This window comes from Canis lupus, chromosome 1, assembly GCF_048164855.1.
Source record: "Canis lupus baileyi chromosome 1, mCanLup2.hap1, whole genome shotgun sequence".
In the NCBI taxonomy this organism is placed as follows: Eukaryota; Metazoa; Chordata; class Mammalia; order Carnivora; family Canidae; genus Canis; species Canis lupus.
In genome coordinates this window covers 4,858,829-4,884,394 of record NC_132838.1, presented here as the reverse complement: position 1 = coordinate 4,884,394, position 25,566 = coordinate 4,858,829, and the positions used below count along the sequence as shown (strand labels likewise).

At 45.3% G+C, this 25,566-nt stretch overlaps 1 long non-coding RNA gene across 1 annotated transcript in view; it reads left to right on the top strand.

The window, feature by feature from the left end:
• The window catches only part of LOC140630071 (uncharacterized), a 48,101-nt gene that overhangs the window by 13,712 nt on the left and 8,823 nt on the right, over positions 1–25,566 (top strand). The gene's annotated exons all lie outside the window — the stretch shown is intronic.

The window sequence follows — 25,566 nt, the reverse complement described above, 5'->3', positions numbered from 1 at the left end:
CTGGATGTAACTCCGAAGTGCCTGCGGACTATGGAACCACAGTGCAATTGATATGATGGTTCTGGAAAAGCTGGTCACACAGGCTATTGGCCTGGCCTCTTTGGTGTCATCAGGGTCCAGCGTAGAGACACCCAGGAAGGGCCCACTAGAGATGAAAGACACAGAATTACAAAGCAGGGAGTGCCGTTGGGGCTGCCCCACGTGCCTGGGAGTCTGGGTGGCTTTGGGGTGCAGCGGGGCTCACCACCCTGGGGCAGCATCCGGGAGGCGTGGCCTGGCCTGGCACGCGACACGCTGGGGTTTCTCTCCACTTGCAGCCGCAGCCTAGCGTTCTGCTTGAAACCGAAAGGGTTGGTTTGGTTTGTTTGTTTTGTTTTGTTTTCCTTTTAATTTTCCTCTTTCTGGAATTCCCACCACTGCCTGGAAGGAACATATGGCATGGTGATTGCATTAGGGTCGTTTATACGTTTAGCTAGAAGGGGTGCACAGTGAGTGGAGAAAACAATTCACTTTGAAACACAGGAACAGAAAGTTTAAGGCCTCGCGTTCATACCCTTCCCAGAAGCAAATCGATCAGAGGTTCAAAACCCACTGGGAGTCTGGACTCCTGAACAGGCGCAGGCCCCAGGAGTGTTGCCTCAAGGAGACAGGGGATGCGAAAGCCTGCCCAGACCCTACTACCCACATGCCCTTCTCGGGCCTTCACTGAGCCACTCTGCAACAGTAAGACATACTGGGAGCATCGTCTGTCCTATAGATCCTACCATAGGCTTTCTACAACCTGTGTCAATCGGGAAAAAAAAATACAGAAGATGACTTCTTTTTTTCTTTTTTAAAAGATTTTATTTATTTATTCACGAGAGACACACAGAGGGAGGCAGAGACACAGGCAGAGGGAGAAGCAGGCTCCCTGAGGGAGCCCAGTGTGGGACTCGATCCCAGGACCCTGGGACCACGCCCTGAGCCCAAGGCAGACGCTCAACCCTGGAGCCCCCAGGTGACCCAGAAGATGACTTCTTTAGGACATGAGGGATACTTTTATTTTTCTTCCCAAATCCAGCCTTCCCCTTCCTTCCTTCTCCTGGGATCTTCAGAACTGTGTTTATGTTCAAATGTTTTGTTGGTCTTCAAAAAAGCTGCCCTGATAGACCCTTTAGTTTAGGTGTAGCATGTCAGCAGAGACCTTCACCCCAGGACTGTCACCAACTGCTGTTGTTGAGGTTCCTGCACTGGTGACCCTCAGACCTGTCACCATGGGCACCATGACAGGGTTCCACACTCAGGTGTCTTTAGAAACCCTGGGCCAAAACACAGACACAGAGACTTGATAGCAGGATTGCTTGAGTCTTTAAACATGTGCCATGAATTTCCCTGAGTGCACAGGGCCCATTGTATTTCGCAAGAAATTTTTAAAATATTTATTTATTGGTAAAATATACATAACATAAAATGTACCATTTTCGCCATTTAAAAATGTGCAGTGCAGGGGCATCTAGGTGGCTCAGTGTTTGAGTATCAGCCTTGGCTCAGGGCGTGATCCCAGGGTCCTGGGATTGAGTCCTGACTTGAGATCCCTGCAGGGAGCCTGCCTCTCCCTCTGCCTGTGTCTCTTCTCTCTGTGTCTCTCATGAATAAAAAAATAAAATCTTTAAAAAAATTATGCAGTGCAGTGGCACTATACACATTCCCACTGTGGCCAACCATTCCCATGTCCCACTCAAGAGCTCCTGCATCATTCCAAACTGAAACACTATCTCTGTTTGACAACCACTCCCTATTCCCTCTCTCCTACCTCCTGTTCATCACCAATCTGCCCATGCTAGGTCCCGCATAGACATGGACTCATACAGTATTTGTCCCTTGTATCTGGCTTATTTCACTCACCATAATGTCCTCTGTGTTCATCCATGGGGCAGGATGTGTCAGATTTTCCTTCCTTTGTAAGGCTGAGTAATATTCCACCATATGGATAGATCACTTTGTATCCGTTCATCCGTTGACGGGCCCATCTGTTGTTTCCCCCTTTGGCTGCTGTGAATGGCGTTGCTATGAACATGGGTGAACAAGTATTTGCTTGAGTCCTTGCTTTCCACACGTTTGGGGATATACCCAGAAGTGGAAGGTGCTGGATCATATGATAATTCTGTGTTTAACTTTCTTAGGAGCCGCCAAACTGTTTTCCATGGTGGCAACACCATTTTACATTTCCACCCGTAATGCCCCAGAATCCTAATTCCCTACATCCTTACCCACACATGTTATTTTCCATTGTTTTTGGTAACGGCCATCCTAACGGGTGTGAAGTGACACCTCACTGTGGCTTTTCATTTGCATTTCCTGAAAACTAGTCATGTTGAGCATCTTTTCATGTGCATATTGGCTGTGAGTGTAGAGGAATGTCTGTTCATGTTTTTTGCCCATTTTTGAATTGGATTGATTGTTTTTTGTTGTTGACTTGTGAGAGTTCATTATATATTCCGGGTATTAATTCCTTATTAGATACATGACTTACAAATATTTTCTCCCATTCTGTGGGATGTCTTTTGCTCTTTTGATTGTGTCCTTTATGCAAAAACACCTTAATTTTGATGAAATATGACTTATCTAGTTTTTCTTTTGTGACCTGTGCTTTTGTTGTCATACCTAAGAACCATTGCCAAATGCAATGTCACAACGCTTTTCCCTTGTGTTTTCATCTAAGACTTCTATAGCTGTAGCTCCTGTGGTGAGGTCTTTGATCCATTTTGAGTTAATGTTTGTGTGTCATATATGTAAGGGCCCAACTCCAGTCTTTTGCATGTGGGCCTCCAGTTGTCCCGGCACCTTTGTGAAGTGATTGTCCTTGCCTCACTCAATGAGCTCAGCATCCTTATTGAAAGTCATTTGACCATACAGGTGAGGGTTCATTTCTCAGCTTTCTATTCTATCCTACTTGTCCATAGTCTGTCCTATGCCAGCACCACATTGTTTTGATTGCTGGTAGCTCTGTAGTCAGTTCTTAAATCAGGAAGTGTGAGTTTTCCAACGTGGCCGGTCATATCCAAGATTGTTTTGAAATTCCCTAATGTTTTGATTATCAAACACTTCTTTTTTTCCTGGACCTACTAACATCTCTCAGATAAATAATCCATAGAACCAATCACTTTGAAAGGACTTTTCCCCCCAGCTTGGTTATGATTTGTTTTCCTGGAGTCCTTAAGAAAACTACTGACCTGGTTTATGTTCACATATGACTTAAGAAAGTAACGGTCCAGGCTGTTGAAAAAAATGCAGGTGAATTGAATTTTATTCTTGTCCCTGAAAACCCATTGCTGTGTAAAAACTTGAGTCTCCTGTCATCCTTTCAGGTCTAGCGAATGAACTTTTCTGTGCCTCTCCTTCTCCTTTTTCCATTCGTGAGACTGGATGGCAGCCTGTTCAAGATGTTGTGACAATTAATGAAACGGAATCTGTAAAATGCTTTGAGTGCTTTGAAAGAAAAGTGTCATGTAAATTCAAGGGAAAGTACTAGTATAACTCCTGAATCAGTGCAAACATAAATTTTCCCCAATCATTTTGTGGAATGTTGCAGGTGGCACATTCCCTCTTCTGGCAATCCCGAGATCACCTGAAATCTAGGACGGGCACTCTTTCCCTAACTTCCATGATGAAGTTTTGTTGTGAAAAGCCTCATCTAAAGCAACTCAAATGTAAACTCACATCTGCTGCAACCTAGACATGGAGCCCCCAGGCGATCTCAGGCAGCAGCCCCCAGGTGTGCAAGAGTGTTTGTCACTTGTTAGGCCCACTTGGATACACAGCTCCCCCTTCATGTTTTCATGTGAATTTTTATTAATGTTACATAAATATATACATAATTTTAAAATGCAGGTAGTTGTATGGGCTTATGATGGGGAAAGCATGCTGTTCCTAAGCCCCTCCCCTCCACCCCCAGTGTCCTCATCCTAGTGATAGTGGTTTTATTTTACACTCTGGATACTACGTGATGACCTCCTCCTATAGACAGCAGTGGTACTTGTTGCCATGCCCCGCACCACATCTCACATTCCTTCCCACCATCCCCCTGGCGGAGGTATCCTCTGTCTTTTGATTTGGTCAGTGGTTTGCTTTGCCATGACGATGACTTTGAAAATATGTAGAGCTGAACCATATAGCATCCTAGGATTACATTTCTTTTATTGTGCATTACTTATTTTCCTGGTGTAATTTTTGTTTTTGGTGGAGAGGAGGCTTAAATTTCTATGTTCCTATTACTGATGCATCTCTCCAAGGGAGTTAGCATGGTTGATCATCCCCATCTCCTTGATATATTTTCTTCACATGGTTTCCAAAATGCCACACTCTTGCTTTTTTAGTGTCCTTGCTGGTTCCTCCTTTCTATCTGGCCTCAGGTTTTTACAAGATTTAGAAAGTAAACACAGTACTGGTATTGAGAAACCTCACCGGCCTTTGGAGAAGGCAGACTCGGTGTCCTCTTTTCTACACTACAGTTGCTACAGCCTGGCCACAATTATCAGTCTTTTTCAACTTATTCTTTGAAAAGATTATTTTAAAAGGTATCATTGGGGAAAAGAAATATAGAAAGACTACTTGAGAAATAGAAGTATGTCTGCATGCAATAATTTTCTTCTATGTGGGCACTGCCAGGAATCAGGGATGTTAGAGATATTTAGGGACACACACACACATACACACACACACACACTCAATTTATTCTCAACCAGGGGCACTGAGTGAGAAGTTAGCACACAATTTCTATTAACAATAATGAGAGCTGTGAGTGTGTCTCCAGTCACAGCACTGGACATTTACCCCTTAGGGTCCACATAAATTTGAGCAGTTGACCATGTGAAATGTTCTTTTATGGGCAATAAGGGCACTGAAAAGCAGCTACATGTTTTCCTAAACCTGACCACCCACCAGTATGTCTGCATAATTCTTCGATTTTTTCCCCCTGGAATCCAGATGCAGTGAACACTCTGCTGGTTGGGTGGAGGCACTGCATACTGCTCTCTGCCTCTCTGCAAAAGTCATGTAACAGTTGCATCTTTTGATGTTAAATCTAGCCTGGAACTGCAATTCCTCCCTTTAGGTGATTTGATTAGAAATCTCCCCGTTGATCTAGAGCAGTGAACTCTATTCCTCTCTGCCTGTACTTTGTGCAACATGGAGAATCCTGTTTGAAAATGGAGGTTGTCTCTATAGATTCACATGCCCACCCACACAGCCACTGGCCGATTGCTAGGGTGAATGCTGGGCTTATGGATTCTCTTTCCTGCTTTATGTAAATTCAGAGGCTTGTGCCTTTTAGTTTTTGATCTATTTTGCAAGACCTTGAAAATGAAAGTCTCAACAGATAGGCAACACTGGCCCACCAGACTGTTACTCACCATCCACAGTGACCCAAATTCCTGTGTAATTCAGGCCAGTTCCATCCAACACAGCTCACCTAAATGCAGAACTTAGCTTTGAAGACTTGCTTCTTGATATTCAACAGCTAGTTACTAATCAAGAGATAATATTACTAATTACAAGTGTTTTTATATACCTCCTATTCTATGAGGACGGATCCCGAGTCTCCCCCAGTGCGTATTTGTGACATCCTGGTGAGTAGGGCCATGCACTACTCAGGAACCCGCTGTGTGGCTCACGGTCGACTGTCCAACCATCCGCATGTGTCTGGGGAGTGCGGGGTGAATTGCAGACATTGCCAACATCATGGGGATGTTCTCACACCATTCCAATAGCCCAGGACAAAAAGCCCCTTTGGAAGCCCTTTCTTGGTGATGTGACTTTTCCCTCACGGATGCCATCACTGCGATTTCCCCACACTGTGTCTCTGCCACAGTCTACAGCTAAAGCTGTAGGGCTTTTGTACGTTTGCTTCACTTTAGGGAGACTTCCAGGTCTCAAACCAAATGTGGTTTAATGCTAGTATCAGGCCTTTCATATTACTTGTTAAGTGTGGTTTAATTTGCAAATTCTACTTTAATAGGAAGGAAGAAGGAAAGAAAGAAAAGGACTGGGTTTAGTCTTTCCCAAACTGATGCCTTTGCATTCTGCTTTTTGTCTGGGTCAGATGTGTTACTCTCCCATTTGTTGTTGTGAGTGAGGAAAAGGGACCAAGGAGAGGAGATGTGCCACCCATGCCTCCCAGTGCCATGAGCACTGTGCTCAGAGGCCAGGGTCTTTCCATGCTGCTTCTCTTTGATAATGACTTTTGTTCTGTTGCACCCTACTATGCGATCTAAAATCAGAAGAAAATGTGCTTTGGGTTCTTGAAATCAAACAAACAAAAAAGAGTTAAAATGGAAATCAGTGGGATGTTTCTTTCAGCTTTAGGGGCTGGGCCTTCCCTACGTCTAGAAGGGCATCCATCAGGCCATCTCCCTCTCTGTCCACCCAGCAGGGCAGGAGGAAGGCTCCCCACCTGGGGCTGTGGAGGCACTGGGCCCTCTAACAAGTTTATAAACTCCCCGGAGGATGGATTTGTTTCATTAATCTCTAGGATGCCCTCAAGCAGACTTAGTTCTTTACAATTTGATTTTGAAATAATTTTTATTAATGTTTGCAGAACAAGAAACGTTTCAGTAGGGTTTATGGTAATAAATGATCTAACTAGCATCTCTTGGCCACTCAGCTACCTTGAGGAGGTGACTCCCTGTGAGCAAATTTTTGCTGAGCCCAGAATAGGCTCTTACCAATTCTGGTTCATTTCCTTCTTCTTTAGCAGGAAATGGCTTCTGCCTGTGCCTGTGGACTCTGCTGCAGCCAGCAAGAGTAGTTTTTGATTGGAGTAGGTGAGCCAGTGCTCAGCAGTTTCAGATTTTCATGAATGGTCTGCTGAGCAATTCCCATATAAAGGATGGCTGCCAAAGGCTTCCCCTGTGCCCGGCATTGTGCTCAGTCATTCTGAACTAAGTACCAGTTTATATTCATATGACAGATGAGAAAAAAACCAAAGGCCCTCCCTAGACCCAGCCGGGAAAGTGACTTCTACATGGTCACATGGCTGACTTGAGGCAGAGGCAGGCTCTTCTGATGCTTATTTCAGCCCCATGCTCTTGACTTATGGACACACAGCCTCCTCTGCCCAATGCCTTATGGTATTTGGTGATCAAGCTACACATGCTAGGCTCATGTCTGAAACTTCTAGGAAAGAGAGGCACCCATGAGGCACAATATCGGAATTCATGTGCACCCACCCTCTTTGCCTACAGTGGACTGAGTATGTTCTTTCTTCCTAATGACACGTGTACCCTCTTACATGCCCTGAGAAGGAATGATGTACTATATGAGTTTGATTCACTCTTCCACACCACGGGGAACCTTGTGACCTGGAGTTTCAGACTTGGAGGTGAATGCAGCATCCTGTGGATTTGTAGGCAGGGAGAAGGAAGGTTGGCCAAGACCAGTTCTGAGAAGTCTCATTCAGGGAAGGCAAGGGCTCTGGAACCCAAGCCAGGCAGATAGCCAAGCAGGTGGCCAGTCTCAAAACTCCATGTTGACATGGGGCGATTGGATTGAAACCAGAATTGAGAAGCATGGAAGCAGAGAGGCAGGAGGTCTCAGCTCTGAAAGGTAAGAGCAATTATACCTCAGCCATGGCCAGGGAGGAGACTAATCTCTATCTGACACTGGCCACAGGAAGATTATAGGCACCACGGAGTAGATTGTGTAGCAAATACTGTCTGGTATTACCAGAGTCTGTGTGGACTGTGGCTTTGAAGTAATCCTTCTATTTTGACTGGAAAAAAATTTCATATTAATGTGACATCTTATATTCATGGTCTAGCTCTGCATTGAGCTCCATGACTTAATTGAATTGGAGGTCTCGGAAGAAATCACCAATCTCGGAGTGGGAGCCCAATTACAGGGAGTGATAGTTACAATGGAAAGGCGCTGAAGTGGAGCTGAAGTGGGGAGTGGTGTGCTGTGACTGTGCCTACGTTTCAGATGGGCCATGGGGCTGACTTGGGCTCCTTTCTGACCTGTCCCATGTCCATACATGCAGGATGAGGGAATTTCCCCTTGTTCAGCTTGAATTAAATTCAAACGAGAGATTGTTGGAACTGGGGCTGATTTGTCGATCTGTCTTTCTAGGAGTATGCAGACTCGCTGCTTTGGTGTGAAGATAGCAGGGTTTTTTTTTTTTTTTATGGATAATTTAGGTCTCATTCCCTGCCAGAACTTTTGAAAAACAAATCTCAATAGTATAAGCCCCACAAATCGGTTATAGACCAAATGGTCTTCTTTGGTGCGATATTCTATAAGTAGAACAAGGGTCTTTGGGGGGCCTTTTTTTAGTACACCAACTTAGTTAAATATGGTGAATTATAAGTCATTTTTGAAGAACTTAAAGATGCTGCAAACAGACAACTCTTCAGTGATCAACTGATGTATGGTGTCTCTTCTAATCCTGCCAGAGCATCTAATTTTTGAGTTGGATTTTGGATGACTGTATTGTAAATCTATCCGTCCCTCCCTCCCTCCATCCTGTCCCTCCTCTCCCCCTCCCTCCCTCTGTCCCTCCTCTGTCCCTCCATCTATCCCTCTCATCCTCGATCTCTTTCCTCTCTCGCTATGTCTGCTCCTCCATCCTTCCATTCATTTGTTTGTGATCATAGAACTGCACAGATAGATGGATGATTGTGCGAATGGTAGGTATGCCGTGGAGAAAGTCAGGCATGATGTCCTGGGAACCAGTAATGGGGAACTTTGTGAGGCTTCCCTGGGGATGGGATGATTTAGCTGATATTGGAAGGCTCAAACAGTAAATAGCAAATGTTTCATCAAAATGTTTGATTTCTTCTGCACCCCCTTTGACTCCCTACTTGGTTGAATGCAGTTTAAGAGTGACCACAGTCTGGGGGACTCTTCCAGTACTCTTCCAATAGTAGCTCCAAGGGCTGTGAGGGGGCTGTGCACAGCTCTGCTCCAGGTGTGGGGAAAGAGGGAAATAAAGATCATCACAAAGAGCATCCCCTCCATTCCAGGAAGAAGGCTTGTGTGGGTGTGTAGATGTGTTTTTTTGTGTAGCCCTGTGTGTTTGTGTGCACACAGGTGTATGTGTGACATGAGTGCGTGTGCGCGTGTGTGATGGGACGTTGATTTGTTCCCTTGCATTTTCTATCCACTCCTACAGTTTACCTCCATTCTTGTTATAACTGCTACCATTTATTTAACTTACTCTGTATGGACTTGGTTTATTCTTTCTCCTTTGCCTAGACTTCTTCTCCACCTCTTCACTTCCTTCTTCAATTCCTTCTCATCCTCCCAGGCTGAGGTCAGCACCAACTCACCTTGGAAGACTGTAGGGGGTGGGTTACATGCACCCCGCAGACATCAGAACATCAGGTGCTCACCCTGGGCCTCAGCAAGAGTAGGCCCAGCACTCGTGCACCCAGAGTGTTCGGGGCACTGCGGCCCCTTGCAGGTGCCCTGTGAACATTCATTGGCTGAATGAGTGATATGAATTTGGCCTTAGGGACATACCTCAAAAGATAGCAGGCTTACTTCTCAGGGCTAGAACTCAGTGGCTGGAGGTCTAGGCAGAGACGGTGGGGGGACCTGGGTGTGTATGTGGGGAGTTGGGCCCAGGTAGTGCCAGAGCAGGTTCGTGGTGAAGTTGCTGAGGATGATTTCATAGTCCTTCCTTACACGGTCCCTTCTAGGGCCCTGGGAGCAGTGTCTTCACATGGGCGTGAGATTCGTATTGAAAAGTATTATATTGTTTTCCTTAAAGAAGCTTCCCTTAATTATAGAAACATAAAGACCCTAAAACCTGCTTTTGCCCCTCGTCAGGGCTGTTAATTGAGTCCTTTTGTGATAAGCATTAAAAGATGAAGAGAAACAGAATGACAGAACAACAAAAATGCAAAACCAGTGTTCCGAGATTTACTAGCATGCCAATATTCCTCCTGCCTTTTAGAGCGATTACTGTTTTAATCATGGGTAATGCTGCTTATCAAAACTTACTGTAAATGAGATTAGCCCAGCAGCATGGGCGCAGCTTTACATGCAATTCTTAAAGAGTTTGTGATTCCAGGAGAGATTTCACACTGAAGTCCACTTAGGAGAAAGGCCTCTGACCTCCCCCCTCCCATGCTCACTTCCCAGCCTCATCCCCTTGGCAGCTTCTACCCCTCCCACTCACTGCCACCCCTCATTACACATTCCTTCCTGTATTTCCAAATAAATCCAAGATGAGGTCTGCTTTCCATCACATGGTTCTTGCTCCTTTCTTGCGGGCACTTAACAGTCTCTCCAAAACCGTGACAGGTTCTAATGATCAAATCCACAATCAATATTGGGCCAAGATTCCTAACAAAATAATCTCTTATGGGGCCCCCAGACCTTGGATCAAACTCTCTGCTTTAGGTGATTTTGAGAACAGTAAATGGGAGATTTTTAACCAATGCTAAGACCCATAAGGGACATCTTGTTGTATTCTGCATGACTCTGGTAACTCTAAGGTTGAGTAGATACTGAATCACAAATCAAAGGAAATACTATGTTTGATTGCTAGGTGATGTTTAAAAATGCACACATACACACATATAATATACATGTGTTAGGGTTTTCCAGAAAAAAGAATATGATATACATAATATATATATTTATATGTATTTATTACATATATAGAACAGAATAGGATATATACATATTCTCTATGCATATTTATATATTTTACATATATAAAACAGACTATGTTATGTATATGTATATATACTTATTATATATAATATATAATAAAGGTATGATAGGAATATATATGATAGGAATACACACACACACACACACACACATATAATAGGAATTGGCTCACTTGATTTTGGAGGACCAGAAGGCCCAGGAACTGTTTGTTGTCCAAAAGCTGGAGAACCAGGAAAGCAGATGGTGTAATTCAATCCAGGTCTGAAGGCTGAAGAACTGGGGTCCAAATCTGAGGGCCCAAGAACCAGAAGCACAGATATCTGAGGACAGGAGAAGATGGATATCCTCCACCTTCTATTCAAGCCCTCAGTGGATTGGATGATAACCACCCTCCGTGGTGAGGACAACCTTATTTATTCAGTATATTGATCCAAATGCTGGTTCTCCTCAGAACACCTTCACAGACACACCTAGAAACAATGTTTTGCCATCTATCTGGGCATCCCTTAGCCCAGTAAAGTTGACACATAAGATTAACTATCACGATATATGTTTTCTATCAGCAGACACTAATCTTTATCATTTTCTCCAAAGACCCTCCTACCTAGGTAGATGTCGCCCCCATTTTACAGAAGTGTGGAGCCATGAAGCAGCCTGCTTGAGGTCATTGAGATCACTGAGGATTGTGAGAGTGTGTGTGTGAAGGTGGATAGATGTGACCACCAAGCTTGGGCCTTTGCACTCTACCTGCTTCTTGCATGGCTGGATGATTATGGTGCCTCCTTTTCATTAAGTCAAAAAGATAATGTTTAGTCATGATAAATCCTGTGCCAAGCATAAGAAAACATATTTCTCTCAAAGAAAATCTAATTAGACAGAGAAGCTCACAGATCACCACCCAGCCCCTAGGCTGCTGTGTACAGCCATGCTGATTGGCCCCTGCACAACTCCAGGGGGCCCTGTCCTCGTGGATCATGATGGGCATGGAGTCTCTTGGAGTCAAGGCATCAACCCCACCCCGTCTCCTAACTGGTAACTCTTCAGCCTTACTTTCTGTTACTTGTTAATACTGTTCACTGATGTTCCAGGCACATGATAGAATTGGGCTTCCCAACCCCCTTGGATCAGATGTGGCCACCATTTGCTACGGCCAATGGAACGTGAGAGGGATTATTGAGTTAGTTCTAGGCAGAAGCCTGTAAGGGCTGGCACATGATTATACTAGTTTCTTAGAGGTTGCCACAACAAAGTACCACAAACTAAGAGGCTTAAAACAACAGGAATTTATTGTATCACACAGTTCTGGAGGCCAGAAGTTGAAATCAAAATGTCATCAGGGCATCTGTCCCTGCGAAGTTTCTAGTGGAAGGCCTTCTTCCATCTTCCAACTTCTGGTGGTCCCCAGCACTCTTGGCGTCCCTTGGCTTGTAGCTACATCCCTCCCATCTCTGTCTTGGCATCACGTGGCCTTCTCTGTATGATGGCCTCCCATGTGTCTGTGTCTGCATCTTCTCTTCTGACTATGAGAACACCTGTCAAATTTGATTTAGGGTCCACCTAACCCAGTATGACTTCATGTTAACTAATGATACCCGCACCAACCCGATATCCAAGTTAAGTCACATTATGAGCTACTGGGGGTTGGGACTTCTTGAGGGGCACAGTGATTTCCCATGATTCCTTTCCCTTGTGCTAACACCCAGCTCCATGAGCCTATGTCCCTAAATGAGGACGACGTCAAGCAGACATGTTAGGATGAACATGAAGAAAACTTTCTTTCTGAAGCAGCTGAGATTTGGGATTGCTTATTATCGCAGCTTTAGCCTAGCCTGTCCCAACTTAATGTAAATCTGAAGAATACACTTTTTTGTTTCTAACTTTGTGTCATATCTATTATTAGCTCATTGTGTCTAAGTCTTCTCATTTTTTTTTTTTTAGTCTTCTCATTATATTCATTCTTGTCATTATCGATATTCATTCATTCCCTTCCCTCCCATGTTGTAGGTGCAGCTCGCTCTGGCTCTGTGATTAGGATCTGGCCACCAGGGTGTGAGCAAAAATATACTGTGAAGTCCTTGTCCTTCACCTTCTCCCTCCCCTTCCTGAGGGTGATGACCCAGCTCCATTCAAGCGGACCAGGGCAATGCTGTAGGGGTGGCAGTGTCAGGAAACAGAGGGTCCTGGTTCTAGAAGGACCTTGGAGTGTCAAGACCCCTTCCTGGCCTGGATCCCCCAGGGATCCCCAGGCTGCCACTCGAGAGGAAAATGAATTCTTGTCTTGTTTGAGCCCTTGTCATCCATCTCCTTATTTCAGAGGCCTGGTTTGTGCTCTAACCAACATGCATTCCAACGTGAAGAAATAAAAGTTCAGCTTACCTCCACTAACCTCCTCTTCTTGACCTCTTCACAGTGTTTGCTATTTCTGTTGTTATTTTTAGTTTTTCTTATGGCTGCCCTTGTGACTTCAAATAAAAACCTTCATTTCTTGCTCCATCAATGTGACTCCCTAAGTTGTGAGATGAAGATATTAACACTCCTACCTTTCTTCCACATCCTGCTCTGTGTCAGCTGCAATTTTATAAGGTTGTTAACATTTACATTATGTCCCTACAACCACAAACAAATTCGTTAAGGTGGCTTCCCAAAGTTTAAAATGAAAAGGCTGTGTTTATGTGTTACATAAATAGTGCTCAGTAAGGGCCGAGGAGAAAACGAGGACCATTTCCGTCTCTGCAGGCCCAGAGGGTGCCTCCTGGACCAGCATCAAAATTAGCTGAGTTCTTTAAAGATGTCAGTTCCCTAAAGTCAAGTTAATTCATTCAGTCACACTTATTTATTACATGGGTATTATGAACCAGATACTTTTCTAGGCATTGAGAACATAGTGGTGGATAAAACTGCCCCAGACCCTTGCCCAAGGGAGTTTATATCCCATCGTGGAGAGATAGAAATTAAACGGAATACATAAGGTACAGATATAAACAGAGACAAGTGGAGCAGGGAAGGCAGATAGACATGTGTGGGGGTTTGAGAGCGTTGCCGGGGGGAGGACCTCACCCAGAGCGAAGACCAGAATGAGATAAAGGCACAAGCCATGTGCTGAGGGAGGGAGAGAGCATGCTAACTGAGCCCACAAGAAGGGTCAGGGATGTAAATAGTGCCAAGGAAGGAGGAGTGAGGGCCCTAGGGCAGAGATGAGGGGCACTGACCCATAGATCTATGGGTTGTTGGTCCTGGGAGGGGGGTTGTGTGAAGGATCATCAGGGTTGGAGAACTGGAAGGAATGAGCTAGAAAAGCAGGAAGAGGAGATCTGGAGGATGCTACTCAATGCTGACATGGCAGAGGGGTACATAATTGGGCAATGCACAGTCTGAGGAGTGAGCAAACTGGCAGAGAAAGAGGCCACTGGAGCAGATGGGATCTAGAAGCTGAGAGGCCAGGGCACTGGGAAGGTCACCTCCACGGACACTGGACTCTCGAAGAACCACCACTGGAGTGGGATAGAGCTCAGGGAGCAGGCCACGTGGTAGTCAGTAGACGGCTGCCAGGCTACGTTCACAGGGAAGGGTAGCCAGCGCTGTGGCGTGAGGGCAGGTGGTTCAGGCCCCGTGCTGGGGGGGGGGGGTGCACCTCCAGAGGCAAAGAGGGCTCGCTCTCCAGCAGGGGGCTGTGGGCAGTGGTGCTGGGGTCACAGCCGGGTGTGAGGCCAGTGAAGGGGCAGATGGTGGCCACAGGCTGAGGAGAAGGGGGTTTTCTGGTGGCAGAGTGTGTCCTGGGGTCACAGAAGGGGAGATGGGGCTGGAGTCAGGGTGCGGGCCATGGGCCGGAGGAGGCCCAGCGCTCTGGGCTGGCCTGGCAGGTGCATGAGGGAGGCTGGCACTGCCGTGGTGGGGAAGCCCGGGGGTCCTGCCAGGAGCGCGGGCAGCTCTGGGGTTGGCCATGGGCCCGGCCGTGTCACCAATCCCCGGGGTCGCGTTCTTCGAGGCACGGTGGGGAGCACGGTGGCCCGAGGTGGGACCAGCCACCTGCAGAGGCCAGCATGGGATGGTCAAAAACCAGGACTACATGGGGAAGAGGCTGATGCCACCACAAACCCCTTGGCTTTGTATTGTCACTTTTTTGGGGTCCTTTTTTCTTTTTCTTAAAGTTTCCAATTGCTTTTTAAGACAATAATTCAAAGCTGATGCTGTTCTACTTGCCCCGAGGCTGTGGGGAAGAGCCTTAATTGTTGGGGGCACCTGAGGCCTCCTCCCCGGTGCCGGGGCCTGTGGTCGGCGGCAACCCCGCAGGTCCCTGCCCCTCTGCAGTCACAGCCAGTCCCCACTCCCGGGGCGCTGAGCCTGTTCCCGACCACATTCCCGCCAGCTCGTGCTGCTTACGATGCTGACGTGACTTACATATTTTGTAAACCCATTTTATGTACACGTGGAAAATGAGGGTTGTTTCCGCTAAATTAAGATTTACTAATTTAAAAAACTGATAGCACCTAAAAAGTATGTTGTTTCTAAACTAGGGGCCAAAACAAATGAAGAAATTATTACATCTACAGGATCCCACTCTCCCTCCCTCCCCTGTCCGTCCCCCTTCCAACTCCCCCCCGCCCCCCCTCCCTCCTCACCCCTCCCTGCCCTTCCTTTCATCTTTCTTATCCTTAGTCTTTGTTCTTCGGCACTTTTCCCCCTGAGAACCTCAGAGGAGGCAGGTGGCAGTAATCACATATGCCCATTCCTCCGTCTGGACCCGAGAGTCTCCTCTTCTCTGTCGTCACGTTGAGGCCACCGTCCTCCTTAGATTACCCCACTGTGGTTCGCGGTGACCACAATGAGAGGTGAAGAGAAGCTACTCTGGAGTCTGACGGCCTCGGTCCAGAGTCCAGCTGCGTCCCGTGTCTATGTGCTAGCGTTTTGGAGCCTCAGTGGATCATCTGGAAAATGGCAGAGCAACAATACTTACCTCTCCGGGAGGGGAGGACAACAGTGTTAGGGAAAACCACAGCTCCTAAGGCTGCCACCCTGCTCGCATCTGAACCAGCCTGCCTCTGGCTGTGTGACTTTGATAAGAAGCTTGCATCCCTGGGTCTTCTTTTCCTCAAGAGCAACACGCCTGGGGGGACATCGCAGGTGTCAAGTGCACCTGACATGGTGAGCACGTGGGCGGCACTCACCAAGATGGTGGCCCACACGGAAGAAGAGGCCACAAGGAGACACTGTGCTGATACTATGGGAGATTTTGTTTTACTTCTTGAACATTTCCCCAAATTTTACTTGGGGAACAGGCATAGCTTCTAACTATCAGGAGAAATGCTATGAAAAAAAAAAACAAAAAAAAAAAAACAGTAGCAATCCTGTTTGACCATCCATCCCCCTACAAAGCCTGCTTGAACCCTCCCTCACTCCTAACGCCTTTGCTTGTTATACTTGAAGTTAGAGAGTAATGAGGTGTGTAAGAATCCACATTTATTTTAAACTTTTTCTAAAAAAAAAGATTAGTTACGCACATTTATGTGCTGTGGAATATTATCCTAAAAGTTCAACAGAATGTTTATAATACCTGGGTGGCCAGGCTGTGCTCGGAACAAGTTTGGTTGAGGGCAGAAGACATTGCTGTTAATAAAAAAGGCTTCCAGGGAAGTATGCTGGCTTAATTGACCTTCCCCCAGTTCTGATCACTATTCAAATCCAGCAGAAGCATCAGCAGACTCTTTTCAGAGCTATTCGCTTTGTAAGTGCGAAGTTATTTCTGTCTAAAAATATGCAAAATACATTAGAAGGTAATTGCAAGACATTCAGGATTCGAGAAACTTACTTTGATGACTTTTAATGGCAAAATATACTATCTTCCATTGGGCACGAGTTTATTTTGTTAGTAATGCTAATTGTTCAAACAGCCCTAAATGGCTTGAAAAACCTGGCAAACTCTCATCTAATACCTCTAAGCAGATGGACAAATTTCTAATTAAATCTAAATTTATTCTTGATCTCTCACTTCCCTCAGAAAAAGGCAGGGATCTCAGTCTACTCTGACTCTGCCATGAACCCTCCTCTTCACCACCCCCTTCCTCGTGCCTCTAGAGCAACAATTCTCAAACCTTTCATGGCCGACGGTCAGCTTTATTCATTTTTTAAATTCACAATCAGATTGAGGATGAAACGGGTCTAGAACATTTGCTTCATCATTTTTAAAATTCACAAAATGTAGCCCCGTCGAGATTGGCAGAGCTGTGAGGCCCACCCAGACGCATGAGCGACAAATACTTATTTGTTATGCTTTCAAGGTTCTGCGTGTTTTTGTTGTTGTCATGCAGCATTATTGTGGCAATAGATAATCAGGCTCCTTTCTTGGGTCATATTCCTTCCTTTACTTTTCTGAATCTTACGCATATGTATTTTAAAACCGTTTTGGAATGAATGTTTTCCGTGTCCTTGGGAGTGATCTCACGCCTTGACTGCTGACTTGGCTCTCTGTATTGTTTAGGTTACACAGACTGTGAAACGTAGTCTGTAGGCTCCTCTTCTCCATGGATTCTCTGTCCTCACTGCCTCTGTGTCACGGCACGGCTCTCCTATCCCTTCCCAAGATCGGGGGTACCACAGGTGTAGCAACTCTTGGCCTGAGTGTGTGTGTGTGCTTTCCCCACTCCCTCCATGCTCACAGATGTGTAGCCCCTTGGACGTTTCTGGAAGGGAAAACTTCTCCAGATCCTCTTTCTTTCTTTCTTTCTTTCTTTCTTTCTTTCTTTCTTTCTTTCTTTCTTTCTTTCTTTCTTTCTTTCTTTCTTTCTTTCTTTCTTTCTTCTTTCCTTCCTTCCTTCCTTCCTTCCTTCCTTCCTTCCTTCCTTCCTTTCTTCTTCTTTCTTTCTTTCTTTCTTTTCTTTCTTTCTTTCTTTCTTTCTTTCTTTCTTTCTTTCTTTCTTTCTCTCTCTCTCTTTCTTCTCTTTCTTTCTTTCTTTCTTCTTTCTTTCTTTCTTTTCTCTCTCTTTCTTTCTTTTTTTCTTTCTTTCTTTCTTTTTCTTTCTTCTTTCTATTTCTGGTCCACATAGCTATTCATTGTGTATTTGAACTTGACTAGATTTTTCTAGATTTTTCAAAAATGTTTTGGAGGGATAGACACATACATCAAGAGAACAGAACAAATAGTCCAGAAATAGATCCCTTCCTTTACATGTACATTTAATTGACTTTTGAAAGAGATGCAAAAGCAGTTCAGTGAAGGAGATATTAGCCTTTTCCAGAAGTAGTGCTGGGGAAATTGAGCACCCATAGGAAAAAAAAAATCTCAACCTAAATCTCACACGTCGTACAAAAATTGATGCAAAATGGATCAGGAATTTAAATGCAGAATAAAACATTTAGAAAAAAAAAACAGAATATCTTTGTAATATACTAGCAAGCAAAAAGTTCTTAGACTTGATACCAAAGTTACAAAAGGGAAAATGGATAAATTGGACTTCATAAAAATTTTAGACTCTTGTTGTGGTAGATCCTAAGAGGATAAAAGACAATTTACAGAATTGAAGGACATATTTGCAAGCCACATTGCTGGCAAGGACTAAATATCTATAATATGTAAAGAATTCTCAAAACTCAAAAGTTAAAGAACGAAGATCCAATTAGAAAATGAGCAAAAGCCAGAGAGAGACATTTCACCCAAAAGGTGATGACAAATAAGCACATGAAAACATGTTCAGCATCTGTAACTGTCAGGGAAATGCACATTGAAATCACAACAAGACATTATATACCCATCAGAATGGCTAAAATAAAAAAAAAAAATGACAGCACCAAATGCTGACAAGGATGAGGAGAAATGATCACTCAGACTTTGCTGGTGGGCATGTACAATATCACAGCCACTTTGGAAAATAATTTGGCAGTTTCTTAAAAAACTAACCATGTAACTACTTCATGACCCAATAATATCACTCCTGGGCATTTATCCCAGAGAAATAAAAATTTATGTTCTCATAAAAACCTGCATGTGAAGGTTTGTACTGGTTTTGTTTGTAATAGTCAAAACCTAGAAACAACCTAGATGTCCTTCGCTGGTGGGTGATTGCACACATAGGAGCACAACCATGGCATGGAGCAGTACTTAAGCCATGAAAAGGAGTATGTTATTGGATTACTGGGTGAATCTCTAGAGGTTTATGCTATGTGAAAGAAGCCAGTCCCAAAAGGTCACATATTGCATGATTCTATTCATATAACATAACTGAAATGACACTGAAACCACCAAATTGGTGGTTTCTAGGGGTTAGTGGTGGGCCGGGGACAGGAAGGAAGACTGTGTCACCACGTGGGGCACCATGAAGATCCTGGTGGGTTTGGAAATATGTTATCTTGACTGGATCAATGTCAATCTCCTGGTTATGATATAGTTTTGTAAGATGTCACCGTGGAGGAACAGAGCATAACAGGTACATGGCTCTCTCTGTCTTATTTCTTACAACCACAGGTCAATCTATGATCATCTCAAAATAAAAGGGTTAATTAAAAATATTTTGCCTCTCACTGCTGGCTTTATGCGCCACGAAGAGATCAAAGCATGAGCTTACAATGTCATGTGACTAGAAGCAAACATATTGGTAAAAAAAAAAAAATGATAATAAACCAAAGCATTGCCTCCAAAGGCAAGTACACGTGTGACATGGGTACTGTCCTGTCAGTGGTGAGGAGGGGAGGGTTGGCTCCGAGTGATTACTGCTAAACCATCTCCCCTCTGCTGCATGAGGTCAGTGAAACAACTGCAGAATTCAAAACCCTCCTGAAGTCTAGGAATATTGATTCACAGCCCAGCCCGGGCCACCTGCAAAAGTTGTGCAAGGACGGAACGCAACGGGACACAAAGACAAGCCCCCCATGCTAGGCTCTCTCCAAAGGCCTAAGTGTGAGGCATTGGGGTTCCCCGTCCCGCTTCTGGCCACCTCTGGGGACAGGTTTTCCTGACGTCACACGATGGTCTCCGGCCAGTGTACCTACTGCTCGCCTCCCAGCTTCTCCCTGTGAATCCTAGCACGGCCGCAAAAATCTCCCTTCTTTCTTTTCCTCTCTATTTTTAGCACAAAGAACGTTATATTTCTGCAAGGATCCAAGCGGGCCGCGAAGCAAGTGTGGGCCTTGCTTGGATCCCGGAGCCCGGAGCCGGCTGGCCCTCTCGGCTTGGCTCCTCCGCTGCCCGCACAGCCTGAATCTACATACTGCCATCAGTTCATCTGGGAAACCCCCACAGCTCCCCGCGCCCTTTGCAGGAAACCCCCTCTCTCTCGGGTCTTCCCTCTTTCTCCTTTCTTCTCCTTCTCCTTCCCCGGCTTCTTCCTCTTCCTCCCCCCCTCCCTCCCTCCCTCTCCTCCTCCTTTTCCCTGGGAGATGGAGATTTCTTTGTGCTTGGGGTGACTGATTGAATTTTACCTGAGCTAAATTATAGTTGCACATTCTAGTAATTGCAGAGGGCCACACAGAGAAACAAAGCATTGACTGCTGTTGTGCTGGGATTTCCCAGATGTATAATTTCAAATTGATATGAAAAAAAGTCTTGCAACGCATTAATAATAGCATAAAATGTAATTCAGTTGGCCAAGGGTGAGCGGAGGCTTTATTTTCTTAGCTACAAAACAAGCTATGGACCTCAAGTGACTAGCATTTATTGTTCGAATGGGTTTTCTATTGCATACCTTCTGAAACACAAAATAAGAAGAGATTTATACTGAATCCTGTCCCCATTCACGGCGCTCTGCACCATATACCCAGAGAGCATGTGTAAAATGTGAAAGCACTGGGTTGTTGTTGTTGTTTTTCCACCTCTTTACTCTGTAGTTCAGAAAGCAGAAGGCTTTTCTGTAATTCAAAAGCACCCATCCACATCTCGTGGAAGAAGCAGGTCACCAGACTATTTCTTTTCTATGGTGGCATTATTCTGTTCCCAGGTTCTGACAAATAGCACTCTTATGATGGGAAAGAAGGGAAGGAAAGAAGGAAGGAAGGAAGGAAGGAAGGAAGGAAGGAAGGAAGGAAGGAAGGAAAAGACAAAAAGAAGGAAAAAAATACAATGAAAGTCAAGTTCCCTTAACATCTGAAGACATGAGATCACACCATGTTATTTTATTAGAACTTCAAGTACACACGTGAGTGCACCTGGCCACATGTGTACAGGGCAATGAGGAGGCATGCCTGTGTTTCTCAATGAAGCACAATTTACAGAGACGATGGAACGCATGTAACTAGGTACCTACTGAAACTCAAGGCTATTTAATATGGTTAGAAAATGTGTTTATGCATCTTTGGTTGCTTTTCCTCAACACGGATGGCTCTATCCCTCCAACAGAAGGCACCTGAGAGTTTCCACACAATGCGCTGTGGGCTGCAGCTAACCCCTGGCTAGTGGAATGGTATTTAGTTATAGTCTCACAGACGTCATCTCCTGGCTCTTCCAACAACGAGGAGCAGCTTTAGGGTCTCTATTTCCCAGGGGATGAACTTAGGACACCTAGAGGTTGGGACTGGAGGTCGCATGGTTCTGGAGGCTGGACGCTTCCTCTCTTCCACGGGCCTGGTGTCTTCACAGCTCCGGGCAGGGGCCAGGCCTGCTTGGTGGCTCGCTTCTGTCCAGAATGTTCTAGAAGATACTGTGTCCACTGCTTGTGTGACAATGGTGCTGTCCCTTCCGCATCTGATCACTACCCTTCAATGGGACAGGAAAGATGTGTGAGGTGGCCCCAGGGGCACTTCTTTGCTTGCTGTTGGTGCTTGTTTTTTCCCCATGGTTTGCCTTCAGGATTCCTCATAAGATGGAACAGACCTGGGGGCCTTTGGCCAAGGAGAGGCCCAGTGTTCTTCCTGTATCTGAGGAAAGAAAGACTGAGAATTTACTTTCATAAAGCTTCACGTCCTTAAGAATGGCCCTGATTTTTCTTTGTGATGAAGTGTTGTAGCAGGTGTTCAGGGAGCTACTCGGCCCGGGTGGCGTGTCCTGTGGATTCTGTGTGAGGACGGAACGGTGGGGTCAGCCAGCCAGGTGGACGGAGACCCCTTCTTCTGGCTTGTGACCTCGGCTGAATGGATATCCACCTCCAAGGGCTGCTGGTGGCAGAGCTCAAATGCCACCTGCTCAGAGATGTCCTCTTCCCTGACCCATCCGCGGTAGGCCGCCCTCCTCCGGCACCCCACACTCAGGAGCCTGGCTGCTGTTTGAGATCTCTCGGGGCAGAGGATGACACCATGTCATCCGAATCCAGCCCTGAGGACATTTGACCGGTGGCTGCTGCCCAAAAAATATGGGATAGAAGGTTCGAGATCCTTTATAAACTGCAAAGACATACCTTCTGGTTACCAGCATTTTTGTCACCTCCTGCCATGTGTAGCGGGGGAGGTTCTGCGGCAAACAGAACTTTTGGGTTTTGGTGTTGGTAGACTTACCGAGTTCTTACTGTTCTTTTAACTCTCTGTGCGTCATTAGGAGAATTGAGTACTATGGCCTTTCTGACTCTGGACTTCTTTTCTTCAGGTTGTGTCTTACTTACAGGGTTAGATGACATGTGAGGCCATCAGTAGTTAGAAGCTAATCCAGAACAATCAGTTCCTCCCAACTTTGTGGCCCCTACAAAAAGAAGATGATCAGCTCTTTGTCAGGACACTTGGGAGGGTGTTTGATACCCCACACCTGGAAATGAGGAAAGCAGACTGTCGAGGGAACACAGACTGAGTCTTTGTGACCCCCCCACCCATGGCTATGATGAAATTCCAACCCCAGGGTGGTGGTGTCAGGAGGTGGAGTCTTTGGGAGGTGGATATTCATTAGGGTGGAGTCCTCATTCATGAGATTCTTGCCTTTATAAAAGAGACCACAGAGGGCTCCCTTGCCCCTTGGGCCACAAGAGGATGCCATAAGCATTGGTGAGAGGCGCCTGACCATGCTGGCACCTTCATCTTGGACTTCTGGTCTCCGGAACTAACTGTGATCAATAGGTTTCTATTATTCACAAGCTACCCAGTCTGGGGTATTTTGTTACAGCAGCGGGAATGGCCCAAGACACCATGAAGCTGCCTCGAGAACCACTCTTCAGTAACTGAAGCCAGTTTGAAGCTCAAAACCTGGCTGTATGAATGTCACCTGTGTGTTCCCGACCATATAGACCGAGGACCCAACTACAGCACAATAACCCCGTTCTACTAGACAGCTAACATGCACGGTCCTCAAAATGGTCCTAGGGTCTCCAAGATACCTTTAGGAGATCTGTGAGGTTGAAATTATTCTAATAACATTGAGATGTAATTTTCTCTTTCAAAAGTGAATTTTCCACAGGTTAGTGACAGATGATACTGTAACAAGCCAAGAGCAGAAAGAGATGAGAACCGGCTGCCTTCTATTAAGCCAGATTTTAAAAAGATTTGCAGAAGTGTAAAGCGACATACTCTTCTCACTAGTTTTTTTGAAACAATAGTTATTTTTCATAAAAAAGCAATAATAATGTATTATGATTTTTCCACTGTTATTTTAGAATGAATTCACAAATCATAAAGTTTTCAGCTTTAATTTCTAATGTGATAAATATCAATAGTTATAACCCACACAAACTGAAGTTATCTGGGGCTTTCTATAGTAATACATGAAGGAGTCCTAAGATCAAAACGTTGGAGACCTGTGGTTGTAGAAGATTTTAGAGGAACTCCTTGATTGCCTTGTGGTGCCCATGGGCTATCTTGTCTCTTGTCCCTCTTGCTGAGGTGATATCTCTGTCACTGTGGGTGCCTGCACCTGAGTTATCAAGTCCAAGGCCCAAGGGGTTGAGGGAGGCCTTGAGGGGCAGCCCACCTGTGCAGTCCCAGAGCCCTGCCATGTCCTAGGATGCCACGACAGTGGCCAGGATCCTCAGGGTGACAGTTCCATCTCTGCGTCTTTGGGGAGAAGTGTGGACCATATGCCTGACTTTCAGGCTAATGACCTTGCAGTCCATGAGTAGTGTTCTGCTCACTCACATCCCACATGCCCATGGGATGACAGAGAAAGATGTGTCACAGCTCTGTTGCTGTAGGTGAATCACACTTTGAACCATAAGTACTGGGCCAAGCACTTCATCTGAGGGATGGTCACCAAGCTCTGGTTGGAATTATTTCTCCTCCCACCTATTTTCCCATTCCTTGGCCTTAGACCACATTCTTACATTTTCCTGAATTTATCCAGAATGTGTATTTCTAGGAGGCTCATTTGCACCTCATGGCACTAGACTGTCTTTGGTGACAATCCAGTGATCCTCCCAAGATATTTGATCAAAGCAGGAGTCCTGCTATATAGACATGGCCTGTGTATGTACCTCTGCCAGTGACCCTAATTTCCCATTAAGCTCCACATTCATGGCACTAATGGCAGTGAGGGTCTAGCTCGGAAGCCACCAGATCTCTTTCTCAGGTCAGCACTGAGGTGGCATGATAAGAAATGAGTTTACACATGTGGGGTTTCTTGGTATAGGCAAGTTGTGGAGGGAGGTGTGCTCCAACTTCGTAGTTTTGGGCACTATTCAATTATCTGCTGGGCTAATCTTTTTTTTTTTTTTTTTTTTCAAGACCTTCTAAGAAAACATTCTTTACCTACCATGTATACTAAATACAAATTTAAGATTTTATTTTCCATTTAAATTTTTTCCTTAGTTATAGATTGAAAGACTCGATTCCCTCAAAAAATGGGTTTTCAAACAGGAGTATGGTTCTTGGGGTAGAGGGATTTAATATTTTACTATGACTTGTGGTGAATGAACTCTACATGGAAGGTTGGCCTAGGGTAGTTAAATTTTATTTTTTCTGTCCTTCATCAAATTAAAAGGGGGATGTATTTGACAATAACAGTAAGACCCTCATGCTCAGGGAGGATATTTCTTTAGGGCATAGGTGCCTGAGACTAGAAGCTATCAAAATGGAAAGGCCCGTCCTCCTCCTCCTTCCCCTTCTATGAGACTGTCGCTTGGGTGGAAGGTCTGTCGCTGGAGTCTGGCAGTGGGTCCCCCAGGTGACCCAGACCCTCTTTTCAATCTTTAATTTCTGAGCTTCGATATCGGTTCGTCATCTAGGGAAGCACTTTCCAAAATAATGGCGAGAAAAGCACTTCAACACCTCTAACGAATTGTAACAGTCGGATGCAATTTGGATTAGATAAAATATATATTTATTTTATGGAACAAACATGCAGACAATAAAATTTTGTTTAACAGTAACCATATTATTCAGCGACTCAGTAATGGAATTGAAAACTTTATTATTGAATATTACTTTTGAGGTGCATAGTGGAGCTGATGCCATTCCTTGGTTATCTTTAGAGCTGCAAAGCTCTTCCCTTAATCATTTGTCCTGGTGGCTCTAAGGGCTGCTGACGGTAAGGGTAGGTATTGGGACATTGCACTGAAGCACAGACGGGGACTTGAGGTGGGAGTGTGGCATCGACATGGCCCTGCTCCCTGCGCCAGGTCGGGCCAGGGTCTGCATTCCTATCTGTGACTAGACAGTTGTCTGTAGAGGTTCTTGGTGCGAGAATACTTGGCACTTGGGGCTGACACAGAGTGGGTCTGCATGGTTTAGAAGAGCCAGCTGCTGGTCGCGGAAACTCTGGGTGCAGCCTGGCTCCAGCTCGGACACAGATTCTTCCCGTCTTGGATCTTGCTCTTCCCGCCTCTTGCCATCACACACCACAGTGAAGGTCTCGTACCCTTTTTGGAGAATGAGGAAAACCTTCCCTTCCTTCCCAAGTCTTTCTGGCCAGAATCATGCTTCATGCCTATGCCCAGAGCAACCACTCAGCTTGGACCAAGTAACACTTGGACAATTATCTGGGAGGCCAAATGTGTAGCTCCTTTCCCTTGAAGGACAGGCCACCTGTGAGGCTGTGGATCAACTTCTATAGGAAGGAAGATGAGGCCTACGGGGCCC